The sequence below is a fragment of the Nansenia antarctica genome, assembly GCF_963989245.1.
Source record: "Nansenia antarctica genome assembly, chromosome: 9".
NCBI classification, from domain to species: Eukaryota; Metazoa; Chordata; class Actinopteri; order Argentiniformes; family Microstomatidae; genus Nansenia; species Nansenia antarctica.
The window spans coordinates 3,868,752-3,896,676 of NC_137679.1; the positions used below are offsets into that span (position 1 = coordinate 3,868,752).

General features: G+C 43.5%; 1 protein-coding gene and 1 long non-coding RNA gene across 5 annotated transcripts in view; both read right to left on the minus strand.

Moving 5' to 3' along the window:
• Positions 1–27,925, minus strand: part of LOC308165162 (NLR family CARD domain-containing protein 3-like) — a 469,264-nt gene that overhangs the window by 96,123 nt on the left and 345,216 nt on the right. The window lies entirely within an intron of this gene.
• Positions 9,336–10,114, minus strand: LOC308164960. Its single transcript, XR_013937666.1, has 3 exons — positions 9,984–10,114; positions 9,776–9,859; positions 9,336–9,664 (listed from the first exon to the last, which is right to left on the minus strand). It is a non-coding gene; the product is annotated as an uncharacterized lncRNA (long non-coding RNA).

Sequence of the window (27,925 nt, forward strand, 5' to 3'; positions counted from 1 at the left end):
TAAACAAACACTGCTTGCTTAAGGTTACCATCAGGGGTGTTGTGGGCGTTGGATGATAAAAATGAGAACCTGAATGGAGCGCAGGCCATAAACTGTAACAAAGAGGCAGCGAGGGGGCTCCATTCACGTCATTGACGCGCGCTCCATTCACGTCATTGACGCGCGCACTCCCTCCTCCAGCTATCTAGCAGCAACAACAACAATGGATAAGTTTATGAAAGAGCCAGAAGCTAAACGAAAAGCGAAGGAGCCCATGACAAACGTCCCAAAGCCAAAGTCAAGAAAGTATGACGATACATACCTCTCCCTGGGCTTCACGTCTAATGTGGTCGGTGCGGAGGAACGACCACTGTGTGTCCTCTGTCTCAAAACTTTAGCGGCAGAAAGCATGAAGCCTAGCAAGTTGAAACGTCACTTGGAGACCACACACCCGACTGATGTGAAGAAGCCCCTCGATTTCTTCAAGAGAAAACTCCAAGAATACCGTGGTCAGCAGAGCCGTTTCGTTAAAACAGCATCTGTTACGTCTAATGCTCAACTTGCCTCCTACAAAGTGGCATATCGTATCGCCCAGTCTAAAAAACCACACACCATCGCTGAGGAGTTAATACTCCCTGCTGCAATAGATATGGTTTCACATATGATAGACGAGGCAACAGCCCAAAAACTCAAAGCTATCCCCCTGTCAAACAACACTATTGCGAGACGCATCAATGACATCTCAGAAGACATGAAAGAGCAGCTTGTTGAGAAAATAAAAGACCAACGCTTTGCGCTCCAGGTAGACGAGGCCACAGATAGTAACAAGGACTGTCTGTTAATAGCGTATGTCAGATACATTGATGCGGAGGGTTTGAGCGAGGATTTGCTATTTTGCAACTATGTCCCAAACAGAGCAACAGCTGATGAACTGTTCAAAATCATAGACAAATACCTGAGTGAAGCCGATCTGAAATGGGAGGACTGTGTGGGGATATGCACCGACGGTGCCCAGGCCATGGCAGGAAAACGGGGAGGGCTCCAGACGCTCATCAAGCGCGTTGCACCGAAAGCAGTGTGGACTCACTGCATAATACACAGGGAGGCACTCGCGTCAAAGCAGCTGAGTCCAGAGTTGAATGACGTTTTGTCTCATGTTATCACCACCGTCAATTACATAAAAACAAGACCACTGAAAGCTCGCATTTTTTCCGCTTTGTGCGAGGAGATGGGCTCCGAGCACACAGCCGTGCTATTTCACAGCGAGTCGCGTTGGCTCTCTCGCGGAAAGGTGCTGTCCAGGGTGCTATCGCTGAAAGATGAGATCCGAATCTACTTGGAGGAGGAAGGGAACGAACTTGCCAGCAAGTTTAATGATGAAGACTTCCTCATGAAATTGGCCTACCTAAGCGACATGTTTGAGAAGCTCAATGAATTGAATCTACAGTTGCAGGGCAACAACACACACCTTCCACATCTGGCAGACAGGATACAATCTTTCACACGGAAACTGGACATGTGGGGCAGGAGACTTGAACAGGGGGACATCGACTCATTTGGGAATCTGAAGGCATTCATCGAGACCAATGAGCTGCAGAGCACAGTGGTTCCATGTATGAGAGAGCACATCTCAGCCCTGAAACAAAGCTTCCAGAAATACTTCTCTGTGGATGACAGTGCCAATACGACTGGATTAGAGATCCATTTGTTGCACCACCACCTGCCATGTTCAGCACTGCGGAAGAGGAACAGTACATCGACATGACTTCAGAGTCAACCATGAGGCTGCAGTTCACATCCACGACTTTGGCTGGGTTTTGGATTGGAGTGGAGAAGGACTACCCTCTCATTGGACAGAAAGCTGTGGGAATACTGCTGCCTTTTGCAACATCGTACCTGTGTGAGATAGGCTTTTCTGCTGTTGCTGCTATCAAAAGCAAATACAGGTCGAAGTTGAACATTGAGAATGAACTGAGAGTGGCAGTCTCAAAACAACAACCCCGCTTTGAGAAGATTTGCAAGGCAAAGCAAGCACACACAAGTCATTGATCGTAATTGTGATAGAAATGTGAGGAGTAAGAATAGTGATGCAGTAGAAATTAGTTAATGTTGATATGTTGAATATTTCAGTGGCACAGGATCATTTGCCAAGCACTTATGTTCCTTTTCAAACCATAATAAAATATAAAACTATAGTTGGATATACTGTATGTGTCTTGTTATTATTAGAAGAGAAAATGTAATGTTTTTACAACTTTATACAATTAATTATATCAATCTAGGTGGGAACCGGGTTAGGGGGGGCTCGAAAATATTTCCAATTACCCAAGGGGGGCCTGATTGAAAAAGTTTGGGAACCACTGGCTTAATGTATCCACATCTGCTAGCGGTTTTAATAAACGTATTGAGGACACAAGTTGGGTTGTATTGACATAGAGCTGAATGTCGTACTTGGAGCTGTCCGTGGAACTGACGCAGGTAGCCTATCACAGGACAAAAAACACCTCTAGCAAAAGTACCTCAGAGTAAGGTAATTGTGTATGCTAGCTTTTTCTTTTTTACTTCAGGAAAGCATCACCCATTAGAACAGAATATAGCCTACAACAAAATGTGTATGTGTGCTAAATGGATATGTATCTAAACTAGGGCTGGGTTCAAAAAATCGATTTCCCGATTCTGAATCGATCTTCATTAAATGAGCGATTTATCGATTCATAAATCCCGAGATCGATTTTATTATTTTTTATTTTTATTTTGCTTGCAGCTTCAACCCGCAACGAGATCTCGTGGCCAGATCTCGCGCTACAATAATTTATCATATCTCACGCAACGTGAGGTCTCAACACTAAAATCTAAAAACATGGCGATGGCAGGGACACTCAAGTCACCACCAGGCTTAAAGTCAGATGTCTGGGTGCATTTTGGATTTAAAAAATGTGACGATAGAGATGAGCTGGACAAAAGCAAAGTCATATGTAAATAAAAAGTACATTCATGTAACTGCTTTGGAGTCAATTCATTGATATGTTTAACAATGCTACATGTTATAGGGTTCCTTGAACCATTTATAGCATTAGTTCGGAGAATCTCTTTCATATTCAAGCAAAAAATTTATATTGTAACTAGATCGAATCGGAATCGAATCGAATCGAATCGAATCTGGAGCTGTGAATCGGAATCAAATCGTTTTGGGAAATCAGTGGCGATACCCAGCCCTAATCTAAACGTCCTCAGTGTTATAAAGGTCACCCCCTCCTTCTTCTACTTCTCTGTGTGACATGCAGCGGATGAAACAGACTTCACCTCCAAAAGATACTTTGTTGATTGGAGACTCGGCGATCAGAAACGTAAGAGGTAAAAAATTACATATCCACTGTCTTCCTAACCTAACGGTCTCAGAAATAACAAAAGATTTGGAAGAAACACTGTCTAAAAACCCAGACACAAAGCGTCTTGTATTACACAAACCGATTCACGTAAAATGGGCTCAGTAGACTTGAGACGTGATTTCATGGAACTTTTCAATAGACTTGACAAGCTTAAGATTGAGACATTCATCTGTGGACCGCTACCCACTGTTGACAGAGGTAACCTGGAATTCAGCCGGCTCCTAAGCCTTAACACGTGGCTCTCTGGTGCGTGCCAACTTAAAAGGCTGAAATTCATTGACCACTGGAACATATTCTGGAGGCAGAGAGACCTATTCAAAAGAGATGGCCTCCACTTAAACAGATCGGGAGAATACCATTTAATGAACAACATACTCTTCAACCTCATAAACTCTGCTCCCCCTTCCCTCGATGCTCTTAAACCAACTGAAAGGCCTACAGTGCAGGATTCTTCAGACTCAGCACAGGCAGCTGAACTGCTCACAGTGGATAAACTCTCCCCACAGTCCTGCGACTCATCACAGCCTACAGTAAAGGGCCCTCCAAACTCATCACAGCTGGCTGACCTGAAGGATGACCTCAGCCAGCTGATGGAGCTTACAGAGGCCAGCAGTGGCGGACTGGCCACCGGGCAAGCCTGGCAAATGCCAGGAGGGCCGCGAGACTCTGGGCCGCTCAGAATGTATTATATAAAATATATATATATATATTTGTAATTTTGTCTCTGGTGATTTTCATCGAAAATAACTTATTTCAGCAGACCGCGGCCCAAAACCTTTTATATCGGCCGGGCCATCCACGCAGTTCTGCATCGCGGATGCCCAGGGCCCTAAACCAATAGGAGCAGAGCTCCCCTATGGGGCGGAGCTCCACGATGTAGAACTGGAGTATGTAAACCAATAGGAGCAGAGCTTTAGGTAGCAGGGTAAACCAATAGGAGCAGAGCTTTAGGTAGCGGGGTAAACCAATAGGAGCAGAGCTCCCCTATGGGGCGGAGCTCCACGATGTAGAACTGGAGTATATCTCCATAACTATCGTAGTCAGTTCTATATCGCCAGTGGACACGCACCTCATGTCATCATTCCGTTTATAACAGCAGTTAACGTTACACTGCTTTCATTTTCAGAATGGGGGAATTTGATGAGCGATGCAGTTAATGTGCAACAACTGGATGCAGGGAGCAAGTGTAGTTGGAAGTAGGAATGCACCGAAATTCGCATGTATTGGGCCGAAAATAGCACAAAAAAGTACATTCGGTGTGAAAAGGCTATTGAAAGAGATATTGACTGATGACTGCCTACTGATAATACATATAATTACAGCAAACATGTCGGTAGTTTGGCATCTGTCCTCTGACTTTTTATGTTAACAATCCGTGTTGCGTGTTGCGTTTGGAAATAGGGCTGTTGTGTCGCAAATGCCAGGGCTGTTTTTTGATCCCAGTCCGCCCCTGGAGGCCAGCTTAGTGTCTGTCACAAAGAGTCGGCTCTTGGCATCCCTCGTGCTATCGGCTGGCCTGGACCCTTCTCAGCAGTCAGAAGTGCGTGCTGCAGATGACTTATCAATCTCCCCATCGCAACTGCCTAAACTGCGCTCCACAGTCGACAGGGCAAAACTAATCATTAGCCAACTCGTTGAACCCCCACTAAGGCGACGGTCCAGCCCCTTTTCTCTCCCCCCACCCTCCCTCCCTGCCCCCGACCCCCCAAACCACTCTACCCCAAACTCCCAGAGACACTCATCCACTGAGTCCACTGAGCTCTCCTTCCTCCAACTCACGCCGTTCCTGCCTTTCTCAGCTAGGTTAGAGAAAATGGTGAAGACAGGAGTAGAGCTCACCCCGAAAGCTGCTCCATCTCTCCATTCTACAACACCTGGCCCCACACTCCCTGCGACGCCAGCCTCATCAACAATGCCAGCCTCATCAACAATACCCATCGCCCCACCCCGACACCACAGGATGCTATCTACAACACCCATCGCCCCACCCCGACGCCACAGGATGCTATCTACAACACCCATCCCCCTCCCCCGGATGACACCCATAATCAGTTGATGCTCTAACAGTCCCTGCTTCCATAGAGTTGATACCATTGACATTCCTGATATAAAGCAGGGACTCAACTCTTGCTATCCCTGTTCATATCAGTAACAGAACAGTTAATTGCAAGTCTGAAAGCTTTATACACCCCTCAAATTTAATTTCTATACCCTGCCACACACAGCCCACACAGAGACCAAACACAAAACCACTCAAGCTAGCACTTTTCAATGCCAGATCCTTAGCTAATAAGTCTCTCTTAATCAACGACTTGATTAGCTCCTATGAACTAGATTTCTTATTTATCACTGAGACCTGGTTAGATAAAGATAACAAGACACCAATTCTTATTGAGTCAGCACCCCCCAATTTTAGAACCTTAGATGTCGTTAGATCCCACAAAAAAGGTGGTGGAATCGCCTCTTTCTTCCGAGACAGTTTTAACTGCAAACAGAAATCCTTCGGGGAATTTTTATCATTTGAATATCTTTCAGTTGTTTTTAAATGTTCCACTCGAATTCTTTTTATACTTTTATACAGACCACCCCAATACTCTACTAGCTTCTTTAATGAACTTACAGAGCTTCTCTCCATCATTACTACTGAATTTAATGGTCTGATCATTGCTGGTGATTTCAATATTCATGTAGATAACTCAGAGGACAACAAAGCCAAAGAACTCTCTGTTCTGTTAGATGTTTTTGAACTTCAACAACATGTGAACCTCCCTACTCATAATCGAGGTCACACTCTGGACCTTATCATCACCAAAGGCCTAGATATTTCAAATGTTGTTGTAACTGACATTGCCCTGTCTGACCACTGTTGCATATTCTTTGACGTATCTATCTTTCCTGTTATTCAAACTATGTCTAAAACTATTTCCAAACGATATATCAATGAAAAGATCAGTGCACTGTTCACACAGGCCTTTTCCCTAGCCCCCCCCCCAAACTTCTATTCCAACCTCAGTAAATGACCTTCTACACGATTTCAACTTAAAAATCACAAAAACCATTGATGATATTGCACCCATTAGATCCAAATGCATCTCTGGTAAGCAAAAAGCTCCCTGGAGAACTGCCCCATCCGTAAAGACCCAAAAAAGAGAATGTCGTAAAGCAGAGCGCAGATGGAGAAAAACAAACCTTCAAGTCCACTATGATATCTATAAAGAGAATCTTCAAAACTATAACTTAGAAATAAGAAGTGCCAGGCAATCATTTTTCTCTAAGATCATAAACAATAACATCAATAATGCCCGCATCCTTTTCAGAACTGTTGACAGACTAACAAATCCCCCAACACCCATTGCTCAGGAATTTCACTCAACTAGTAAATGCAATGAGCTTGCATCCTTTTTTAACAATAAAATAGAAACCATTAGACAAGGCATTAGGTCTTCTGTGTCAGGCATGAAAAACATGTCCCCATTAACAACCCCAAATAGGGCGGACATAACAACCATGTCACAATTTAACACCATTGATTACAAGACCCTAGATAAAATCATGTCACGTCTTAAACCATCCACCTGTGCCCTTGATGTCCTGCCAACAAGCTTTTTTAAAAACATATTTAGCTGCATGGCAGGCGAACTAATACAAATAATTAACACCTCCCTTTCATCAGGAATCTTCCCTGAAGCCCTGAAAACTGCAGTTATTAAGCCTCTACTAAAAAAGAATGGCCTAGACCCATTTGTACTAAACAACTACAGACCCATATCAAACCTTCCCTGTACAGGAAACATTATTGAAATGGTTGCCCACGAACAACTTAGCAATTATTTGACCCTAAATGATCTCTTTGATGACTTTAAATCAGGCTTTCGCCCCTACATAGCACTGAAACGGCCCTTATTAAGGTCCTTAATGACATTCGCATAAACACAGACTCCGGGAAAATCTCAGTTTTGATACTACTAGATCTTAGTGCTGCCTTTGACACTGTAGACCATGACATTCTAATAGATAGACTAAAAACCTGGGTATGACTTTCAGGCACTGCCCTAAACTGGTTTAGATCCTACCTACAGGACAGAAGCTACTATGTCTCCATTGGCAACTTTGTATCTGACCAAATTAAAATGACATGTGGGGTTCCCCAAGGCTCAATCCTTGGCCCCCTTCTATTCAATCTCTACATGCTTCCATTGGGACACATCATAAAAAATAACAAAATTGCCTACCACAACTATGCGGATGACACTCAAATCTACATAGCCCTCTCACCGAACGACTATAGTCCACATTGACAATCTCTGTAATTGCATTGAGCAAATAAACGCCTGGATGACACAAAACTTCCTCCAACTAAACAAGGACAAAACAGAGATAATTGTATTCGGTGCACCTGACAAAAGATCGAAAGTCAGTGCAAAACTTGATTCTCTCTCTCTTCACACTAAAAAACAGGTCAGAAATCTTGGTGTAATTCTAGACTCCGATCTAAACTTCAACAGCCACATAAACTCAATAACTAAATCAGCCTACTATCACCTGAAAAACATAACAAGAATGAGAGGTTTCATGTCCAAGCAAGATCTTGAAAAACTCATCCATGCATTTGTTTCGAGTAGACTTGATTATTGTAATGGTCTACTAAGAGGCCTATCTAAAGGAGCTGTTCGTAAATTGCAGCTCATCCAAAACACCGCTGCTAGGGTCCTAACAAAAACAAAGAAATTTGAACACATTACACCAATCCTGAGATCCCTGCACTGGCTACCAGTCTCTCAGAGAATTGAATTCAAAATCCTCCTAATTACATACAAATCACAAAATGGTCTTGGACCAAAATACATATCAGATCTCCTCCCACCCTATATTCCCGCAAGGTCCCTAAGGTCAGCTGAGACAAATCAGCTAATAATTCCAAGAGTAAAAACAAAACACGGTGCAGCAGCTTTCAGTCACGCTGCTGCATGCTCCTGGAACAAACTCCCTGAAGAAATCAAACAGGCCCAAACCCTTAAAATATTTAAATCTAAGCTAAAAACCTTCATGTTTTGCACCAGTTATGATTAAACACAAACACTTCTATCAATGTCTTTTTTCCATTAACTATTGTCTTTTTAAATGTTTTATCTATTTACTTCTTATATTTGCTTTTATTCATTGTAATTTTTATTTTCTTATGCTCCTCTTGCTGTATTTTTAAATAATGCATGTAAAGCACTTTGAATTGCCCCTGTTGTATGAAATGTGCTATACAAATAAACTTGCCTTGCCTTGCCTTGCCTATAATAAATAAATAAATACACCAATTACAATTACATTGGGAATAGACTTTTTCTCTTCTTCCCATCTCTGGCAGCTGCTTATAATCGCAGGAGAGCACTGGCTCTTCTTTTACTCCTCCAAAGGCTTCAGAGAAGATGGTGGGTTCATCCCTTGAACCAGAGGAGAAGAGAGCAGGGAGCTTTCTATCATCTGGTCCAAGAGCTCCAGCTGGATGAACAAAGGTACCGGCCCCGGGAGTACTTTCGGATGACCCCTAACCAGATGGACCACCTGCTCGCCATAGCTGGCCCTGCACTTAGAAGAATCAACACAAAGTACAGGGACTCCATAGAGCCAGCGCAACGGCTGGCAGTGACTTTGAGGTAACAATGGCCAATTTTATTATCAATAAATACTTACAAATAGGTAGAACATACCGGTATTTAGATTATATAGCAGTGAAATACACTTTGAACACTGTAGCCCGCAACCTCAGCAAATATGTTCAAGTCAAGACTAAAAACGTTGCTCATTATGTTAGCATGTTAGACAAGTTTGCCCACATAGAAGCACAAAAAAAGCAGAAAAAAATATTGCCTTTAATTGACTAAATAATTAAGTTAAGATTATAAAACCCCATCCTTTTAATATTGCATTTAAGTTAAGTCAGACTCTGGTTTTGTGCTTCTATTTGGGCAAACTCGTCTAACATGCTAACAATGCGCAAACGCGCAACACGTCTCCCCCTGAGGCTCAAACTATTCAGCATAGGAACAATACTCATAGCAAAGTAGTACATCTCATCATTCTCTTGAGGCACATGTGGAGGCTGGGATGGTTCCTCTAGTATCTTTAGCAGTCTGGCTTCTGTGTCACCTAGGGTTGGTATTGATGTTGATGAGGAAGTTGCTCTGCGCCTTTTCTGTCCTGTAAAGGCCAGTCTGCGAGTTGAACTGGGCGGGAGTTGACTGGGTGGTGGACTCTGTCCTCTGGTTTCCGGTTCTTCATACCTTGCAGATATGCCTACATCACTATCACATTACATTTACATTAGTAATTTAGCAGATGCTTTTATCCAAAGCGACTTACAATAATTGCATTTAATGTAGGAAGACGGTGTACTACTATTCGCCAGAACTCACTCGTGCACAGGAAGGAGACAGGAAGGCGATGTTTCAGTCTCCCATGAACATTGAGGTTCATTGAGGTTCAAGTTGCCATTTGAACTACAAATGGGGAGAAAAATCATGTATATTACTATTTGTATACATTATAACATAATAGCCAGCATGGAAGTTAAATGAACACATATTTGAGTTAAGTATAACATTAGGCTAACTAATAGCTCACGTCCGAGTTTGTTGATGAGGTATCACAAATGCCATGGCCTTCTCGTATTTCCACTCCCTCTGTGCAATTGCAGCCGAGCCACTGGGGAGACTTTTTTGCTTGTTTTTGAACTTGCTGAATTGGTCCCTGAGTGATCTCCATCTCTCTTTGCATTCAGCACCTGTTGGTTGAAACATAATGGTTAGATGTTCATGAATTTGTTAGGGGTGTAACGATACATCGATTCACATTGATGCATCGATTCATTGACTAACGATCTGATTACATCGACGCAATGTAAAAACATCGATCTATATCGTCATCTTAAAGATACACCTTTATTTTGAAATGGCACATTCTGCGTGACTGTCACCATTTCCGTGCAGCGCGCGACTAGCAGCGGCAAACTACAAAGTCAAAGAGCGCTGCACACTGTGCAGGTCAAGTCATGGCGAGTAGCAGGGATAACGACGACAAAATTCGCTCTCCTCTCGGTAATAAGTCGGCGGTCTGGAAATATTTCGGATTCCGCAGCAAAGACGGCTCTACAGACAAAACACTCACCATATGCAAACTATGCCAGTGCGAATTGAAATACTCGGGAAACACTACAAACTTGGCCGCGCACCTAAAGAAAAAACACAATATTGACCCGCATGCTAGTGCTAACGCTAGCTCCAGCGTTGAGCACTTTCTTTCAGCAAAAACTGAACAACAACTCCAAAAGAGCGACGAGTATCACAAGTGCCATTTCATATTTTATTTGCAAAGATATGAGACCTTACTGTGTTGTCGAGAATGATGGCTTTCGTGAACTACTGCACACTCTGGAGCCGAAATACAAAATACCATCAAGACAGCACTTCAGTGAAACGTGCATACCGAGACTGTACACTCAAGTAAAAGACGAAGTTAAACGTGAGTTATTGCATGCAGACAGAGTCGCTATCACCACAGATGGGTGGACGTCATGTACAACACAAGCCTACGTAACTGTAACCTGCCATCATATTGACAACGACTGGCAAATGAAGAATTATGTTCTGCAGACACGGATTTTGGACGACGCACACACAGGAGTAAATCTTGGCACAGTTTTGAAGGAGGCATGCGTGGAGTGGAATATAAGCGACAAAAACCCAGCGCTTGTAACGGATAATGCCAGCAACATGTCCTTCGCCGGAGTAGAGGCAAGTCTTTCACCACACATAAAATGCTTCGGGCACACTATTAACTTGTCCACACAGAAAGCCCTGAAATGCGCTGCTGCTGCGCGTCTTTTGGGCAGAGTGAGACGGGTCGTGTCATTTTTCCACCGCAGCACAGTGGCGACCTCGCTGTTGAAAGAGAAGCAGAAGTTGCTCGGACTTCCAGAACACAAGCTAAAACAAGACGTAATCACACGCTGGAACAGTTCGTTTGAAATGTTGGAACGGTTTCTGGAGCAACAAGCTGCAGTGTGTGCTTCACTCCTGGACAGAAAACTGAGGAAAGGTGCAAATGACGTGCATACACTCAGCGAAGGAGACATCACTGCAGCTGAAGACTTGGTTAAGCTACTCGGACCAGTGAAAAGTGCAACCACCATCATGTGTGAGGAAAAGCAGCCCACATTGTCAATGATTGCACCACTCAAAGCTAAGTTGCTGGAGCATTTCAATATCTCTATGGAGGAAGACTCCACTTTATTGAAAGAGATGAAGCAGACGATGGCCCAGGAGCTTCAGCAGCGATATGTGGACGTGCATGAAGTCCTGCTGAGAGCATCTGCCTTAGACGCAAGGTTCAAGAAGCTGCCATTCCTACGTGAGGAGGAGAGAGATGCAACTTTCCAGTGTCTCATACAAGAGGCTGCAGAGCTGTGGGACAAGAAAGTAAGATTTATTTTTATTTTTGTTGGTAGAAAAACTATTAATCATGAATATATTAATTACTTTTTTCAATTGTTGACATGATTTACATTTGCTTTTGTGTGTGTGTGTAATCTACAGAATGGCACAGTGGCACAGGTTGAGAATACACCTCCTCACTCATCTGATGACCCAACACCACCTCACTGTGATGACCCAACCTCTGATCAACCTGACTTGGTGCCTGCTTTCCAGGTTCAAGCTCCTGAACAAGGTGTGTTTCCTTTGTGTGGACAGTAGGGATGGACGGTTTCCAATTATTGAAACCGAAAAACCGTCAAAGACTAAAACCGGGGTTTTCCGGTTAACCGAAAAAAACTTTAAAAAAAAAAGAAAAGAAAAAGAAAAAAGATCGCCAATTTCAAATAATTGAGCCCTACTGCTACAATACACATGTCGAACACCATTAAAACACCGTAAGCACAGTCGCAACACATTTAGGCTACTTAGTTTCACAAATATAAGTGGAAAGGCAGACTTTTGTAAGCTACACCATACATGAAAACACATGAACACATGATCATCTCTTGGAACAGCGTCTTCATTGAATGAACTGCTTTCTCAATATCTTGGTTCTTAGACAAAGTTTCAGCTGCTGCTCAATGTATTTAAATATTTGAATACTGCTCAATAATCACTGAAATATTAGACTTAGAATTATGCAGTGAACATACTTAAAGCTTTTCATAAAAACCACATGCCGCGAGACTGACTCGTCCTGAACTGTCGTAAGTCAATCAACAAAGAATGCCCCATCAAAATAAAAGTGCCCATGGTAGAGCTGTCAAAATAGAGCTTTCAAAATAAATGTACTAATACAGATAGAGATAAATACAGAACTACCTTTGCGTCACTAAGTGTCTTCTGAGACATGCGTTCTGTCATCACTTTCAGTAGCGCCTTCACACACAGTGGCGCTGTGCACAAACACTCTTGATCCGTATAGCTCTTGTTTTATTATATTGTGGTTTAGTAAATACTGCACTTGGAGTTACATTCAATGCATGATTTGTGCTATAGAACATAAATAAAGTTTGATTGATTGATTGATATCAAATCAAATCACATTTTATTTCTATAGCGCATTTCTCACAAAAGTGACCCAATGCGCTTTACAGAGAGCAGCGAAAATGATCTTATTAAATGTAAGCGAGTAATTGTAAAAAACCTTTCCCATCTACCAATAACTGAAGGCAACTATCTTTCCCATAGAGTGATTCGTTACCCTTAAATATAATCCCAATTAGATATTAATCCTCAGTTATTCTTCACAACTGACCAAACCTCTCACTCATTGCGCGGCAGATTCAGACTGTATCATTGTTATTTTCACACACGACAAACATGTGACATGTTCCAGTTTTATTCTTTAAAAAATTAATAATAATCCGGTTTCAGACGGTTTTGATAAAAAACCGTTTCTATTTTTATAAACCCCGGTTTTCGGTATAACCGAAAAACCGTCCATCCCTAGTGGACAGTGTTTGATTCAGTGTCATAGACAAGTGAATGAGATAATTAACAATAAGCTTATCTCTCTCACACACACACACACACACACACACACACTCTCAATCAGTCAGTCACTCAATCACTCGCCCACACACTAACTCACTCACTCACTCACTGTGTTTGATTCAATGTCATAGACAAGTGAATGAGTTCATTAACATTAAGCGTATGTGTTTGGAGTGTACAAACAAGACATTTTGCCCGCCTAAATATTTAAATCTTGTGTTCTGTGTCATTTTAGATTATGTCCCAACCTCCAAGAGGTCAAAGGCACTTGAGGATCTCTTTGGTGACACCTTCTTCACTGTGGACCCTAGCCAGACTGTCAAGACCTCCAGAGAGCTAGCCCAAGCTGAAGTGGCTAAGTATAAAGACACTGCATCTTTGATGCTGGGAGGTAGTGCGTTAGAGTGGTGGAAGAGTCATCAGACTGAGCTCCCCCTCCTGGCCAGCCTCGCCAAAACGTACCTATGCATCCCTGGTACCAGTGTACCCTCTGAGTGCGTCTTTAGCACTGCAGGTGACATTGTGCGTTCAGAGCGTAGTGTTTTGTCTCCTGAACATGTTGATTTTTTAAAGAAAAACCTCCCAAAGAAGAACACTGGAGGATATACTTAGTGATCTGTCAATATGCACTAAGAATGCGGAATTGTTTACATTTGTTTTGTTCTCCAGCTGAAATTGCTTATTTTGGTTAAGAAGAATGTATATAAGATGTACTGCACTGTACTGCATTTGCACTTATTATTTATTATTATTTTATTATTATTTATTATTATTGCACAAATATACTGTAGGTTAAATGGTGACCTTGGTTCAGTTCTAACTGTTAAAAATACTGTGTTTATGAGACAGTAAAAAAGTGAACGTTTACAAAAATCCTGCCTTAAAAAAGGGGGGACAAGTTCTTCCAGTTTTGTTTCATAGGACATTAATGTTTTAAAGCTGAATATCTCTTGTTTGTGAGACTAGTGAACGGGTCTATTTTTCTTTTTGTAACAGAAGAATACTGTATAATACAATATGATTTAAATGCTGGATACCTGGAAGAGCTCACAAATAAAATGGTCAAATCATATTCTAGTTGTTTTTGTGAGTTGATAATTGTGTTAGATTGGCATATGATATCGCGTCATATCGATCATATCGTCATATCGATCTTTAATCGAATCGAAATCGTATCGTGACTGACATTGTGATATCGTCAAACATTGTATCGTCATACAAACAAATCGATATAATATCGTATCGTGATGAAGCTGGTGATTTACACCCCTAGAATTTGTGTACTTAAAGAATGTACTAATATCCTGTCTTTGCACACAGGTTCCTGGCAACTGGCGAGACCTTTGCAAGCCTAGCCTACAGCTACCGCCTAGGACGAAAGACCGTGGCAATGAGCATATATATGACGTGTGACTAGGGCTGCAACGATTAGTCGACATAATCGACGACGTCGATCATAAAAACTCGTCGATGTGGAATTTTTGTGTCGACGCATCGCATATTATTTTTTATTTTTTTTAAAGTTTATATTTGCACTTTCATTTGTATTATTTAATTTATTTATTATTTATTTTGTTTCATTGAAACAGAGATTGATTATTGTATGTATTAAATGTTTTGGAAGGTCCAAATTCAAATATTTCATGAGTCATTATTTGAATTTGCAATGGGAACGTATGTTAAGACAGAGAGACTGGACAACAGGGTGACATTCACAGGTGTGCAGACTTGAGAAGGTGAGGTACAACATGCACTGGAGCCCGCGGCCACTGCCGCGGCCACACGACTAATCGCGACTAATCGGAAAAATAATCGACAGATTAGTCGACTACCAAAATAATCGTTAGTTGCAGCCCTACGTGTGACGCCATCATTGAATCGATGATGGAGACAGAAATGCCCACGCCAACAGAGGATGCCTGGAAGGACATAGCGAAACGTTTTTGGTCGAGATGGAACTTTCCAAATTGCCTAGGAGCTATCGATGGCAAGCATGTTCTTATACAGGCACCTCCAAACTCTGGAAGCCTTTTTTTAAATTACAAAAACACTTTTTCTATTGTTTTACTGGCCCTGGTTGACGCAGACTACAGGTTCCGGGTCATCCAAGTAGGAGGCTACGGCGGGAACAGTGATTCTGGGATTTATTCAGAGTCAAGGCTCGGGAAGGGGATGGAAGCGGGAACACTGAATGTTCCCAGGAAGACCCCCCTGCCAGGCTCTGGTGAACTGGGGGAAATGCCTTATGTCATGGTGGGAGATGCTGCGTTTCCCCTCAGGACCTATCTCATGAGGCCTTATCCAGGGAAAGATCTGCCCAAGGAGAAGGGGGTGTTTAACTACAGATTATCCAGGGCGAGGATGGTCGTTGAAGGTGCCTTTGGCATCCTTGCTGCTAGGTGGAGGGCACTTTATACAAGGCTCAACATGCTGCCAGCACATGTAGACAAGGTGGTGCTGGCAGCATGCATCTTGCACAACTACCTACTGACCCCTCAGGAAGCCAGGGCCCTGCAGCAAGAGGCTGATGATTGTGGGCAAAGGCTGGAGCAGGCTCTGCGACTACGACTTGTTGGGGCCAATCGAGCAGGGAGGGCTGCCTACACTGTGCAGGACATGTTTTCCACATATTTCAGTGGGGAAGGAAAAGTGTCCTGGCAAGACAGGGTTGTAAATAGAGGAAGACTGAATTGTTGAGTCAGCCTGGCTCACGCTCCCCTGCCCTCCACTTGGACTGGTTGCTGATACACACACACACTCAACACACCCGCCTACCATTCCCCGCACCCACGTTAGTGACACATAGCCTGCATTCCGCACACATAGTTTAGATACACACCCCACAACCATCCCACTAAACACACCACACACTTCACGCATTCCCCTCCCCTGTTTTTGAATAAACGCGCCCACGGGCTCCTTGCATACGCTGTCTCAGAGTCACCTCCTTGGGTCCAGTGCCAGCCAGCCTAACAGTAAACAGTATGAAACAGGTGTAGTGCTACAATAATAATAATAATCCTCGCAAAAATATTACGTAATTTTCCATATAGCCTACCTAGATAATTCTCCTTTTTCCTCCAAGCAAATGCATCCATTTAGCATTACACCACTTGTCTGAAATTATTGCTGTCCGGACTCCCCTCTTCATATGAATATGATATAGCATGAATGTTGTTCATATGGCTGGTTAGTGTTTATTGTAAATACATACAAAATAAACGTTCATAGCAGTGTGATCTATAAACCCAAGATGGCGTCGCGCTCAGTCACGAGGCTCGGAGTGGCTTCTACGCTGGTGTTTCTTAGTGTTTTTAAGTACATTTGTATGTACACTTTTATTTTAGTACTTATAGGGAACAGTTGTGTAAATAGTACCTACAGCAGGCTCGACTTATTAGAAGTCGGCACGCAAAACGACAAGACAGTTACAGCGGAGTTCCTGAAGCAAAACAGGATATATCATGAGATCGCCCGTGTACCGGGAGAATCCTGGTACTCAGTCCCCTCCCTGAGGCGAAAACGCCGGCGGCGAGACCGTAAGCAACGACGGGGCCGCCGGGGAGGCCTGCTAGCTAGGCTAAGACGGAGCCCTGACAAACCTGCTTTGCCGAGTATTTTCCTTTCCAACGTCAGGTCCCTGACGAACAAGATGGATGAACTGAGACTACAAGTTGCTAAAAATAACATCGTGGGAGATAGCTGTGTGATTATTCTGACCGAAACCTGGCTAAATGGCACCATCGTGGACTCCGCAGTTAGCTTGGAGGGTCGGACACTACACCGGGCGGACCGCACGCAACTCAGCGGCAAGTCAAGAGGGGGTGGGATCATAATATCGACGAAGGATAGCTGGTGCTTAAACACGAAAACTGTAAGTAGCCACTGCTCCCCAGACCTGGAATACTTGACTGTTAAATGCCGACCCACATACCTCCCGAGGGAGTTCAACGCGGTGTTCATAACATGTGTACATAGCGCCTAGCGCGGACGGTAGCCTAGCATTGGCGCGGCTATATGACATCATCAGTGGTCAACAAAGCACTGATCCACAGGCTATTCACATCATAGCAGGAGATTTCAATCATGTCGACCTGAAGGCAGTACTACCCAAGTTCTATCAGCATGTGAAATGTGCAACAAGAGGAGAAAAAACACTGGACAAGGTATACACCAACATCAAACGTGCTTACAAGGCTAGTCCGCTAGCTCATCTAGGCATGTCTGACCATGTGTCAATCCTCCTGATCCCTGCATACACTACCATGGGGAAAAGTGCTCCCATCACCACTAAGACTGTCAGAACCTGGCCAGAAGGGTCCGCTCCACTGCAGATCTGCCTAAATGACACCCTATGGCAGGAATATGAGCATGAGGACCTGGAACAGTACACGTCGTCGGTTCTGAACCACATAGTGAACTGCACCAACTCAGTCACCGTGGACAAACGGGTCCGGGTCTACCCCAACACGAAGCCATGGATGACTGGGAAGGTCCAAAAACTGATCAACGAGAGAGACAACGCCTTCTTCGCAGGGAAGAGCACAACGCTGTACAGCTCCACCAGGGCCAACCTAAAGCGCGGAATCAAAGCGGCCAAGGCAGACCACAGAGAGAAGATTGAGGAATGCCTCCTGAGCAACGACTCCAGGCGGATGTGGCAGGGGGTTCAGCAGATGACAAACTTCAGAGCCAACAGGCTCACAGCCGCAGAGGACGACCCCCTGCTGGCGGGAAAGCTGAACACCTTCTACGCCCGGTTCGACGAGGGGCGAACGGAGGTAACCGCAACACAAACACCACTCTCTCCAGCTCTCAGCAGCCTCACCCTCACAGAGCATGAAGTGAGACGCGTACTGAAGGCGGTGGACCCCAGGAAAGCCTCGGGGCCGGATGGCGTCCTGGGACGGGTGCTGAGAGACTGCGCCGACCAGCTGGCCGGGGTTTTCACCAACATCTTTAACCAGTCCCTGTCCCAGGCCACCGTCCCACCCTGCCTGAAAACCTCAAGTATCATCCCAGTCCCGAAGAAAAGCACGGTGAGCTGCCTAAACGACTACCGCCCGGTGGCACTCACACCAATCATCATGAAGTGATGGGGTAGTGGTGGTCTAGTGCAGTGGTTCCCAACCTTTTTTGTCTTGTGTACCCCTTGAGCTGTTTTGCCATGCCAGAAGTACCCCCTCACTCATGCGTGTTGATTATTTCCAAAAATGTTCAATTAAACACTAACTTGCAAATATAACATTTATTATACAACAGTTAGTTCCGACCAAGTCATTTGATTGGACAAGAGGCATTCCATGGCATTCCATGAGTGCCGATATACAGTATAACAGCACTGGGACTTTTAACTATATCTGTATCTGTATCTGTCCACCGCACATGTGTTCTATTACAGTTTTTTCCAATTGCTAACACAATAAAATGACATGCATAGCACAATTATTTAAACTGACACACAGAGAGCAAAACCTCTTCTCGAGTCTCCAAAACTCTAAACACATTTTCTGCTTTACACACATTTTGCTATTCAAAATGGCACTTTTTAAATGCACTAAACACGGTTCTCTGCCTAAGACACAACAATCTGACCTAAAGTCACATGTTTGCCATTTCAAAACACTGCCATTCAAAATTAGACTACATGAGCTAATTGGTCAATACATGTGCCACCTGGCCAAACACCTCAATGGTTAATTCATTCATCACACACACACACACACACACTGCCTCGAGACAGCCAGCGAACGTCTGTGTGAAGCAGTAGCTGCTCATGCTCTGACCCGCTGCCATGACAAAGAGTTTGAAACAGTCTGTGGTTCATTGGCCGGGACTGAATGAAGTTAATCACCTTAACTGCGTCATCCATAACTGCACTTAACTCGGGGCTCATCCTTTTGCTGGCGAGTGCCTCCCGGTGAATAATACAGTGCATCCACTTAATTTGGGGGTTCACCTTCATCACACGCCCAAGCAGCCCACGCACCTTACCCTCCATCGGTACAGATGTGACTGCAGCATTTCCACTCCAGCTCGTTGTCTTTGAAGAAGCTGTCAATAATCAGAAATATTTCCTCGCCAGTTGTCTTTCCTGGCAACGTCTTGCAAAACAAGATATGCTCATTTATGTCGGACTCTTCTTTATAACGCACAAAAGCCAGCAGCTGAGCCTCCCCACTGACCTAGGTCATTTCATCTAATTGCAAAGCGAACTGACCTGCTTGCTTAATTTGATCCACCACTTGTCCGACAATATTTATGGACATAATCAATCCGACGGGAGACGGTATTGTTTGATAATGGTACCAACTTGAGCGCGTCAGCTGCTTTCTTGTCCAGCATAGTTTTAGCCAAAATCATAGCGGCAGGCAAAATCAGATCTTCGGCGATTGAATGTGTTTTTTTTGTTACTTAGCCACCAGTAATGAAACAGCATAGGACGCCTCCAGTGCTTTGCTTGACACACTTGCCGCTTTCTTCAGTGTAGCCTGACTTGACTTGAACTCTGACAGTTTTCGGTTGAAAAAGTCGTCAGTTTTACCAACAGTTGCTAGGTGTTTGGTGCTCTGGTGTCGCTGTATATGGGATGGCTTCATTGAATTATTAGCCAGGACTTCGCCGCAGAAAAAGCACTGTGGCTGTGGTGGATCAGCCGGTGTACATGTAAATCCCCACAAAACATGTTTCCAGATAATAGCGGGGTCCTTTTTTCTTTTTTGCCTCAGTTTTCTTGACCGTTACTGTAGCTGGTCGTTTTAGCCATCTGTCCATCTTTGCGGTAGGTTGCCATCTGACAGGCCTAGCTGACTTGCGTGCGAAAATGATCGTGAACATGATTTAAATGTGACGTGACTACCACTTGTGTTACAGTCATCACCTGTCGGGGAGGAACTTCAGTTGCAGCGTACCATTCTAACAACAGGTTTATGAAATGACTTGTATATTTATAAAAAAAATTGGAAGGGGAAATAAATTATAATTCCAAATCTTTCCACGTACCCCCTGCAATCCCCTCACGTACCCCTAGGGGTCCGCGTACCCCCGGTTGGGAACCACTGGTCTAGTGGATAGTGAGTTGGACTTGGGATCGGAAGGTTGTGAGTTCAAATCCCGCCTGAAGCCACACCACTACTAGTGTGCCCTTGGGTAAGGCACTTAGCCCTCAGTTACTCCAGGGGGAATGTCCCTGTAATTCGTAATTGTAAGTCGCTTTGGATAAAAGCGTCTGCTAAATGGCTAAATTAAATTAAATTAAATTAAATGAAGTGCTTCGAGAAACTAGTCCGGGCCCACATACTCACACGCCTCCCGCCCAACCTGGATCCATACCAGTTCGCCTACAGAGCCCACAGGTCCACAGAGGACGCCATCGCGAAGACTCTCCACGCCACTCTATCCCACCTGGAGAGGGGAAACAGCTACGCGAGACTGCTCTTCGTGGACTTCAACACCATCCTTCCAGACAGGCTAGTGACCAAACTACTAGACCTGGGTCTATCACACTCTATATGTGCGTGGATCAAGGACTTCCTGACCGACCGCCCCCAGAGGGTGCGGGTGGGCCCCCACACCTCCACAGCCCTCAGACTCAGCACTGGGTCCCCCCAGGGCTGCGTGCTAAGCCCCATCCTCTACAACCTCTACACCTACAACTTCACCCCCGTCCACCCCAGCAACTCCATCGTAAAGTTTGCAGACGACACCACCGTGGTGGGATGTATCTCGGGGGGGGACGAGGCGGCGTACAGGGATGAGGTAGAGCAACTGAGCAAGCTGTGCAAGGTTAACAACCTGCTGCTGAACAAGTCAAAGACCCAGGAAATCATCGTAGACTTCAGGAGGAAAAAGTCCGAGATCCAGCCCCTGCTCATCGACGGAGAGAGCGTGGAGAGAGTCTCAACCCTCCGATTCCTGGGGATGCACATGCGGGATGACCTGACCTGGAAGGACAACACAAAAGGCACCATCAAGAGGGCACAACAGCGGCTATACACCCTGAGAGTCCTCAGGAAGGAACACAGCAAGCAGGAGATACTGGTGACCTTCTACCGCGGCGCACTGGAGAGCATCCTCACCTACGGCATCTGCAACTGGTTCTCCAGCTGCACAACAGCGGAGAGAAATGCGCTACAGAGAGTCGTGAGAACAGCACAGAAGATCACCGGCGCCCCCCTCCCCTCTCTGGAAGAGCTGTACAACACACGCTGTCTCAGGAAGGCCTCCAAGATCTCCAGGGACCCGACCCACCCTGGGTACGTACACTTTACCAGGCTGCCCTCGAAAAGGCGGTTCAGGACCCTGGCCGCTAAGACAAACAGACTGAAGAACAGCTTCTACCACAGGGCCGTCCAGGCCCTGAACACAGCAAAGACCTAAGTTCTGGGCCCTGGACAGTCTGGACGGATTGTATGGCAGCTGCTGGACTGAAAAAATCAGGTGTAGTGCTGAGGCACAAACATGTACATTTCAAGCCTGCAAACTGTGACACTTTAAATAACGTGAAACAATACTATTGTGCAATATGACAACCCTAGTCGTCTATCTGTACAGTATAGTACAGTGGATTGTGTACATAGCCTTTATTTATGTAAACCAGCTCCTTCCCTTCTTGTGATTTTTTTTTTAAAGTTTTTTTTTTTTTTCCTTTCCTAACACCAGGGGAGCCACCCCTCCTAAATGTCGTTGTTTGGTACCTGTACTGTAGCAATGACAATAAAGTCCATTCATTCATTCATTCATTCATCTCTACTTTTAAGTATCTGTATTTATTCAAGTCTATCTAGTTTACAGGGATTAAAGCAAAAACTAAATCTCCTGCCGGAAAAAAAAATTCGGGCCAAATCAGGGTGAAAAAACGGTGGCTTTCCGTGCGCAAAGCGCGCGTGCGATTTTCCGTTCTACGTTCTAATGCTTTGACTTTTCTTTCGAAAAATGTAAATACATTTCCGCGTTGTAGAAAATCAATGACACATCGCTAGTCAACTAACATAGCTTGTTTTGTGAGCCTGCTAAACAATGTACAGTAGTGTTCTAGTTAACTAGGTAGCAGTCCAATCCATTTTGTTGCAGTGTTTTGGACTTGAATAGCGAGTTTGTGTTGTGATTCTCAACAACGTTGAAACGTAGTTTCGCCCTTTTCCATATTTTTGAATAATAAATGTGTGGACTGACGATGTAGCGCAGCCTAACTTATTCTAATAATTATTTAACATACTTTTATTGTGATAATGATTCCCCCCTCCTCCCAGACAAGGTCACATTATTATTAGATTGGTTGTTTGCGTGTCGGGTGAAGTTAGCTAAACATTTAACCTGCTAGCTAGCAAGAGAAACATAATGTCACTCTCCAAAGGTCTAAAGAGGAAAGTTGACGGTGAAAACAGCGCATTTAAACAGGAATGGACAGCGAACTATGCGTTCATCCTACCTGGTTTCATCAATGCAAAGCCGTTGTGAGACTCTCATTTTCCGTGCTCACAATGAATGTTCCCTTCCACCTATATATGCGAGTCGTCCTTTTCATCAATGAATGCGATAGACAGACTAGAGGAATCGATTGGTGCATAAAAACCTTGAGAACTGCCGGATTAAAGTGACGTCCATAATAATAATAAAAAAGAATAATACATTAGACTTATAGCGCTTTTCTAGACACTCAAAGACGTCCATATCACCAGATAACAAATAGTGACCGATGGGAGATGCCAGTTTTCTCATTAAGTGAGATTTAATAGCCTAATATTTTTTTTTCTATTTTTAATGAATGGCTCATTGTAATTATTATCCCTAGTAAGGTAGCGTGTTTGCTCTGTCGTTTCAGGAGCATATAGGCTAAGCCTATGCACCACCACCCCTCGCCCTCCATGATCAAGCGGATTCAGCTTTTTTTTTTTGCGCCGATTTTGTTGTCAATGTTTTTCATCAAATTAAACTGCATTTGCTTTGTTACTGTTCACATGTGTGGTGCAGTCACATTCACATAGCCTATAAGTAAACATTAAGTTTGAATGATTTACTGAGCTGGCGTTACTTTTTTCAAACTACACACCGCATGTCGGCTATTTCAGCACCACGCGTTGTCCACCTACTTATCACTATGAGGGGTTCAGCGCACCCCGCTGCAAGTTACTGTCGCATAGTTGTAGCCAATAAAGGCCTATATGTAGGCTATATAGGCTATTATATATCATTTATATACCTAATACCGACATCAAAATAGATTGTATGCCTATTGTATCATATTACACCAGGTAAAATTCGTCACAACTTGGAATAAATCCGTCGCAACTTGGAATAAATCCGTCGCAACTTGGAATAAATTGACGGAAATCCGTCGTAGCGATGGAGAACTTTAATCCCTGAGTTTATCTTATCTTATTCATAGAGCCCACAAGCAGTTGGCTAACTTAAAAACTAAACTACCGGCTTTACAGTTGTTATGCACTTATATCATAAGCTCATAGGCTAGCTAGCTAACTATCTAGCTAACGTTAGCTGCTCATCCAACATTGAAAATCATATGTAGCTAGCTGACGTTAGCATTGTGATGTGTAGCTTATCTTATAATATTATTATCTTATTATATCTTACCTGATAATCCAAGTGTGGACCCGATCTCACCCCATGCTCGGTCCTTCACCTGGGCATCATGGTACAATCTGTCATTTGTCGCATATAAAAAATAATATTTTTCGACCTCAAGGATCAGCCGTTCGTCGTCCATTCCTGCAACAAGCTTTCAAGCACCTGTGGTGATTGACAGCTGACTCGCGTGAATAGCAATTCGCAATAGCTGAGTAGTTGACTACAAGCCTTTTCAATCTGGTATTATCTCTATTAACCGCTGTGGTGATTTAACAGCTGATAAAAAAAATATAATATATATATCATAATATCAAGTGCACTACAAACAGAGCAAAACAATAAAACACCAGAAAACAACCAATAGGCTATACAATTATAACCAACAACTACAATTGTAAATATACAATTGGTCTCATTGTGACATCTGCGTCCACCGTCAAAAATCAAACTTCGCCGAATTTTTACTTTTGACGCAGCCATCGGACGCAACGCAACGCTGACGCAACGCAGCAAGTGGAGCACCTTTCATTGATTACAATGCATTTGATCCCAATTCCGGACGCAACGCACATTTGACGCAACGCTCGATGACCATGGTGGAGCTTGGCCGTAAGCAAGAATTGACTAGGAGTTGTACCAGGGGTGGCCAACCCGCGGCTCGCGAGCCGCATGTGGCTCTTTGCCTGTCTCTGTGCGGCTCTTTAATCCATTCATTAAAAGTGCGTGGTTCGCTCTCTGTGTCTCAATAGGCGTCGTTTTGGTATGGCAATTCATGGCACTCGCCATACCTGGCTTAACATTGAAAAAAATCTGAAACACGTTTAGTCATGTTGGTGATTTTATCCACTACACACAACGGTAACTCAAATCCTCCCGGCTCCATCTCACCCCACCAGCCAGGCGCTGTAGTGGAGCGCAGGGTTGCCAGACGGGATTTGACAATTTCAAGCCCAACCAGTCTAAAAGCTGCCGAATCCACCCGTCCAGAGTGACCAAAAGTAGGCCTATCTGGCAACACTGGTGGAGCGGGACATCGGTTCCTCCATAAACAAGCCATGAGTAACGTTCATGTTAAAACCTTGTCCACGATTCTCGTTCATTCAGGTGGGTTAAACAAACCGTATAAATGCCATTTACATAATGTTGGTTCAAATGTAACATATTAATGAACAAGTTCATGTCATGTTCTGTCAGTACAAACATGTTCTAATGTTATTTTAGTGAGTTCGCTAGTTAGCGAACATTAAAGATTACAAGAGCTAGTTTACGTATGTCAACAATGTCTCTATTCTCAATAATTTCAGTAATAATTGTACCAAATTGGGGCCAGTAACACTGACTTGTGTGTGAGTAAGTTATATGTGTGTGCAAGCATGTTTTTGATATTATCAATCGTCTCACTTTTACTAGTTGAGCTGGTAAAACAAATATGCCAGGGGAAAAAAGGAAAATGGACATAAAGACCTCTTTTGGTCAAAGGGCAGCAGAGACAGGGACAGGGACACAGGTGAGGTCTAAACAGGTGACAGGGACACAGGTGAGGTCTAATCTAGCGTTTTAACAGTGCAGTTCGTTTAGAGTTGAGAATAGCTAAATCTGTTATGTTTTGTTTCTAAGGAGATTGAACCAGTCTGCCTGCTAGGAAAGATGTAGGCTACTAGCTGCATACTGTAGTTGTCTCCTTTATTCATCACCTTAATGTCATATAAGTAAATTGTATAGAAACAACTCACCAAAATTGACTATTGCACAACTGTTTTGAAAAAAAATCCACCGAGGGGGGGAACCCCCCTTCAACCCCCCCACTCAGACCTTGCCATACCGTGGCCTTTGCTGAAATGACACCACTGGTCTCATAGCCTATTGGAAATGTATTGCGTGTGTGTGAATGAGCGCTTTTGTGAGCCCGCATGTATGATGTGGCTCTTTCTGGTACCCCAACAATTTTTTGTGGCTCTTAGTCTCCGACTGGTTGGCCACCCCTGAGTTGTACAATAAATACCATTATGAAATGAGGGATATTCATAACATTCAGATGTCTACCGATCACTTATCCCCCTATTTTTATTGATATCCCCCCCTATTTATGTCTATTTATGTCTCATTCTTGTTTTTTTATTATCTTAGGACTATGTTTGTTTGTTAGCACCTAGGGTTTGCATTTAAATTTCGTTGTACCTGACAGTAAAGATCATTAATTCATTCATTCATAACATTAACTTACCATCCAACCCGCTATCTTTCTCCTCCACTTCCTCTCCTCCTTCCTCCTCTTTCACCGTGACTTCTTCCACCTCATCTTTCACCATCACTTCTTCTTCCTCCTCCTCCTCTTTCACTACCACATTGAGTTCCAGTGTTTGACTGCAGTCCTCCAGCTTCACTGTCACCATCTCTGGACCCCGCTGTGTGCTTGTCTGGGCTGGAGAATGGATGGAATCTGGGTAGTGTAAACAATAGAAGAGGCACAAACAGTGGAGGGTAAATTGAGATTACCAATCATCACAGATAGGATATGCGTTACTCTGAAATGCCAACACAGGTGACGGTCTCCTGAAATACCTACTGTAACCAGCTACGACATAGAAAAGGAGAAATTACACCTCGGCACAGATGAAGAACAGGTTGTCAGCACTTCAGTAACCTCGTATACAGGATATTGTGTACAGTTCAGGAATAACAACGACTCAAACCTGGGAGTAAAGTATTTGTTATTATCTGATTTCAGAAACTCACATAGGCATGAGGTGTAGCTCTGAATCAGAAACGTGTGATGTGGGGGGGGGGGAGTGCTGTGGGAGTTGATTAATTAAATGTGAGGTAAAGCCAGTGGTTATGTGTTATTTTCGCTGTAAAAGCGCTTTGGAATAAGGCGCTATATAAGTCAGTCCATTTACCTTTTATATTTGAGAATGAGAAGCATTTCAGTGACATCACTATCCTATATATCTATAGACCTATAGACTTGAGGCCAACAAGGTTTTGTATTGTGTGTACCAGGGTGTTTATAACAGGTGAAAGATCTGTTCAATATTTAACCAATTGTATAGTGTGGCTTAATAATGGTGAGAAGAGAAGGGCTCATTCCTTATGAGCTTTTCAAAAAATGCCGGTTGAGAGAGGACGCAGGAGTTGCTTGTTCGCCGCTTCTCTGTCCGAAATCTAGGTGTAATTGCAGTATACGGAGTAGATTGTCCTACAAAGACACTTAGACTTAGATTTAGTAATCTAAAAATGCATTATACCCCTATACTTTCTTTTATTTATTTTTTGTTTCTTTTTATTATTACTACTCAATCTTTTCAGTTTGTATAGCGTCTTTGAGTGTCTAGAAAAGCGCTATATAGGCTAAGTCTAATGTATTATTATTAGGCTATTATTATTATTATTATTAATATTATGTCGTCATCAGAAAAGATACTGTTGTGAAGGCCAGGTTTTTCAATAACAGACCCATGTTGTTGAGAAACAGAAAAACAATTGGTAGACTCAGTGGCTCTAGGCAGCCTTTATCTGTATGTTGAGGATTAGACAAGGGCAGCACACAGTGGAATATTATGGAAACAGGAGTCGTAAGAGGGGGGAGAAGGTTATCTTTTAGCATTTGCCTCTAAGATTTACGATCTAATATTTGTTATAAAAGAAGAGTATTTAACATGTCCTCTTGTCTGGGTTAAATCGTCGCACTTGGACATTGTGGGAGCTGTACCTGTATATGCTGGAGAAAGAACTGTATTTGAACCTTGTAAGCTACACTTTAGTAATTATCAGATAATCTATTATCTGAAAGAATAGTGCAACCCGTGTAAGACGTCTATCATTGCTGAAGACTGTGTATTGTGCGAGAGCTGCGACTTCACAGAGAATTGTTGGAACAAACACAACACAGAGGCTACGAGACGGAGAGATCATCATATGTTTCTCTGTGTACCACATGTACAAAAGAAT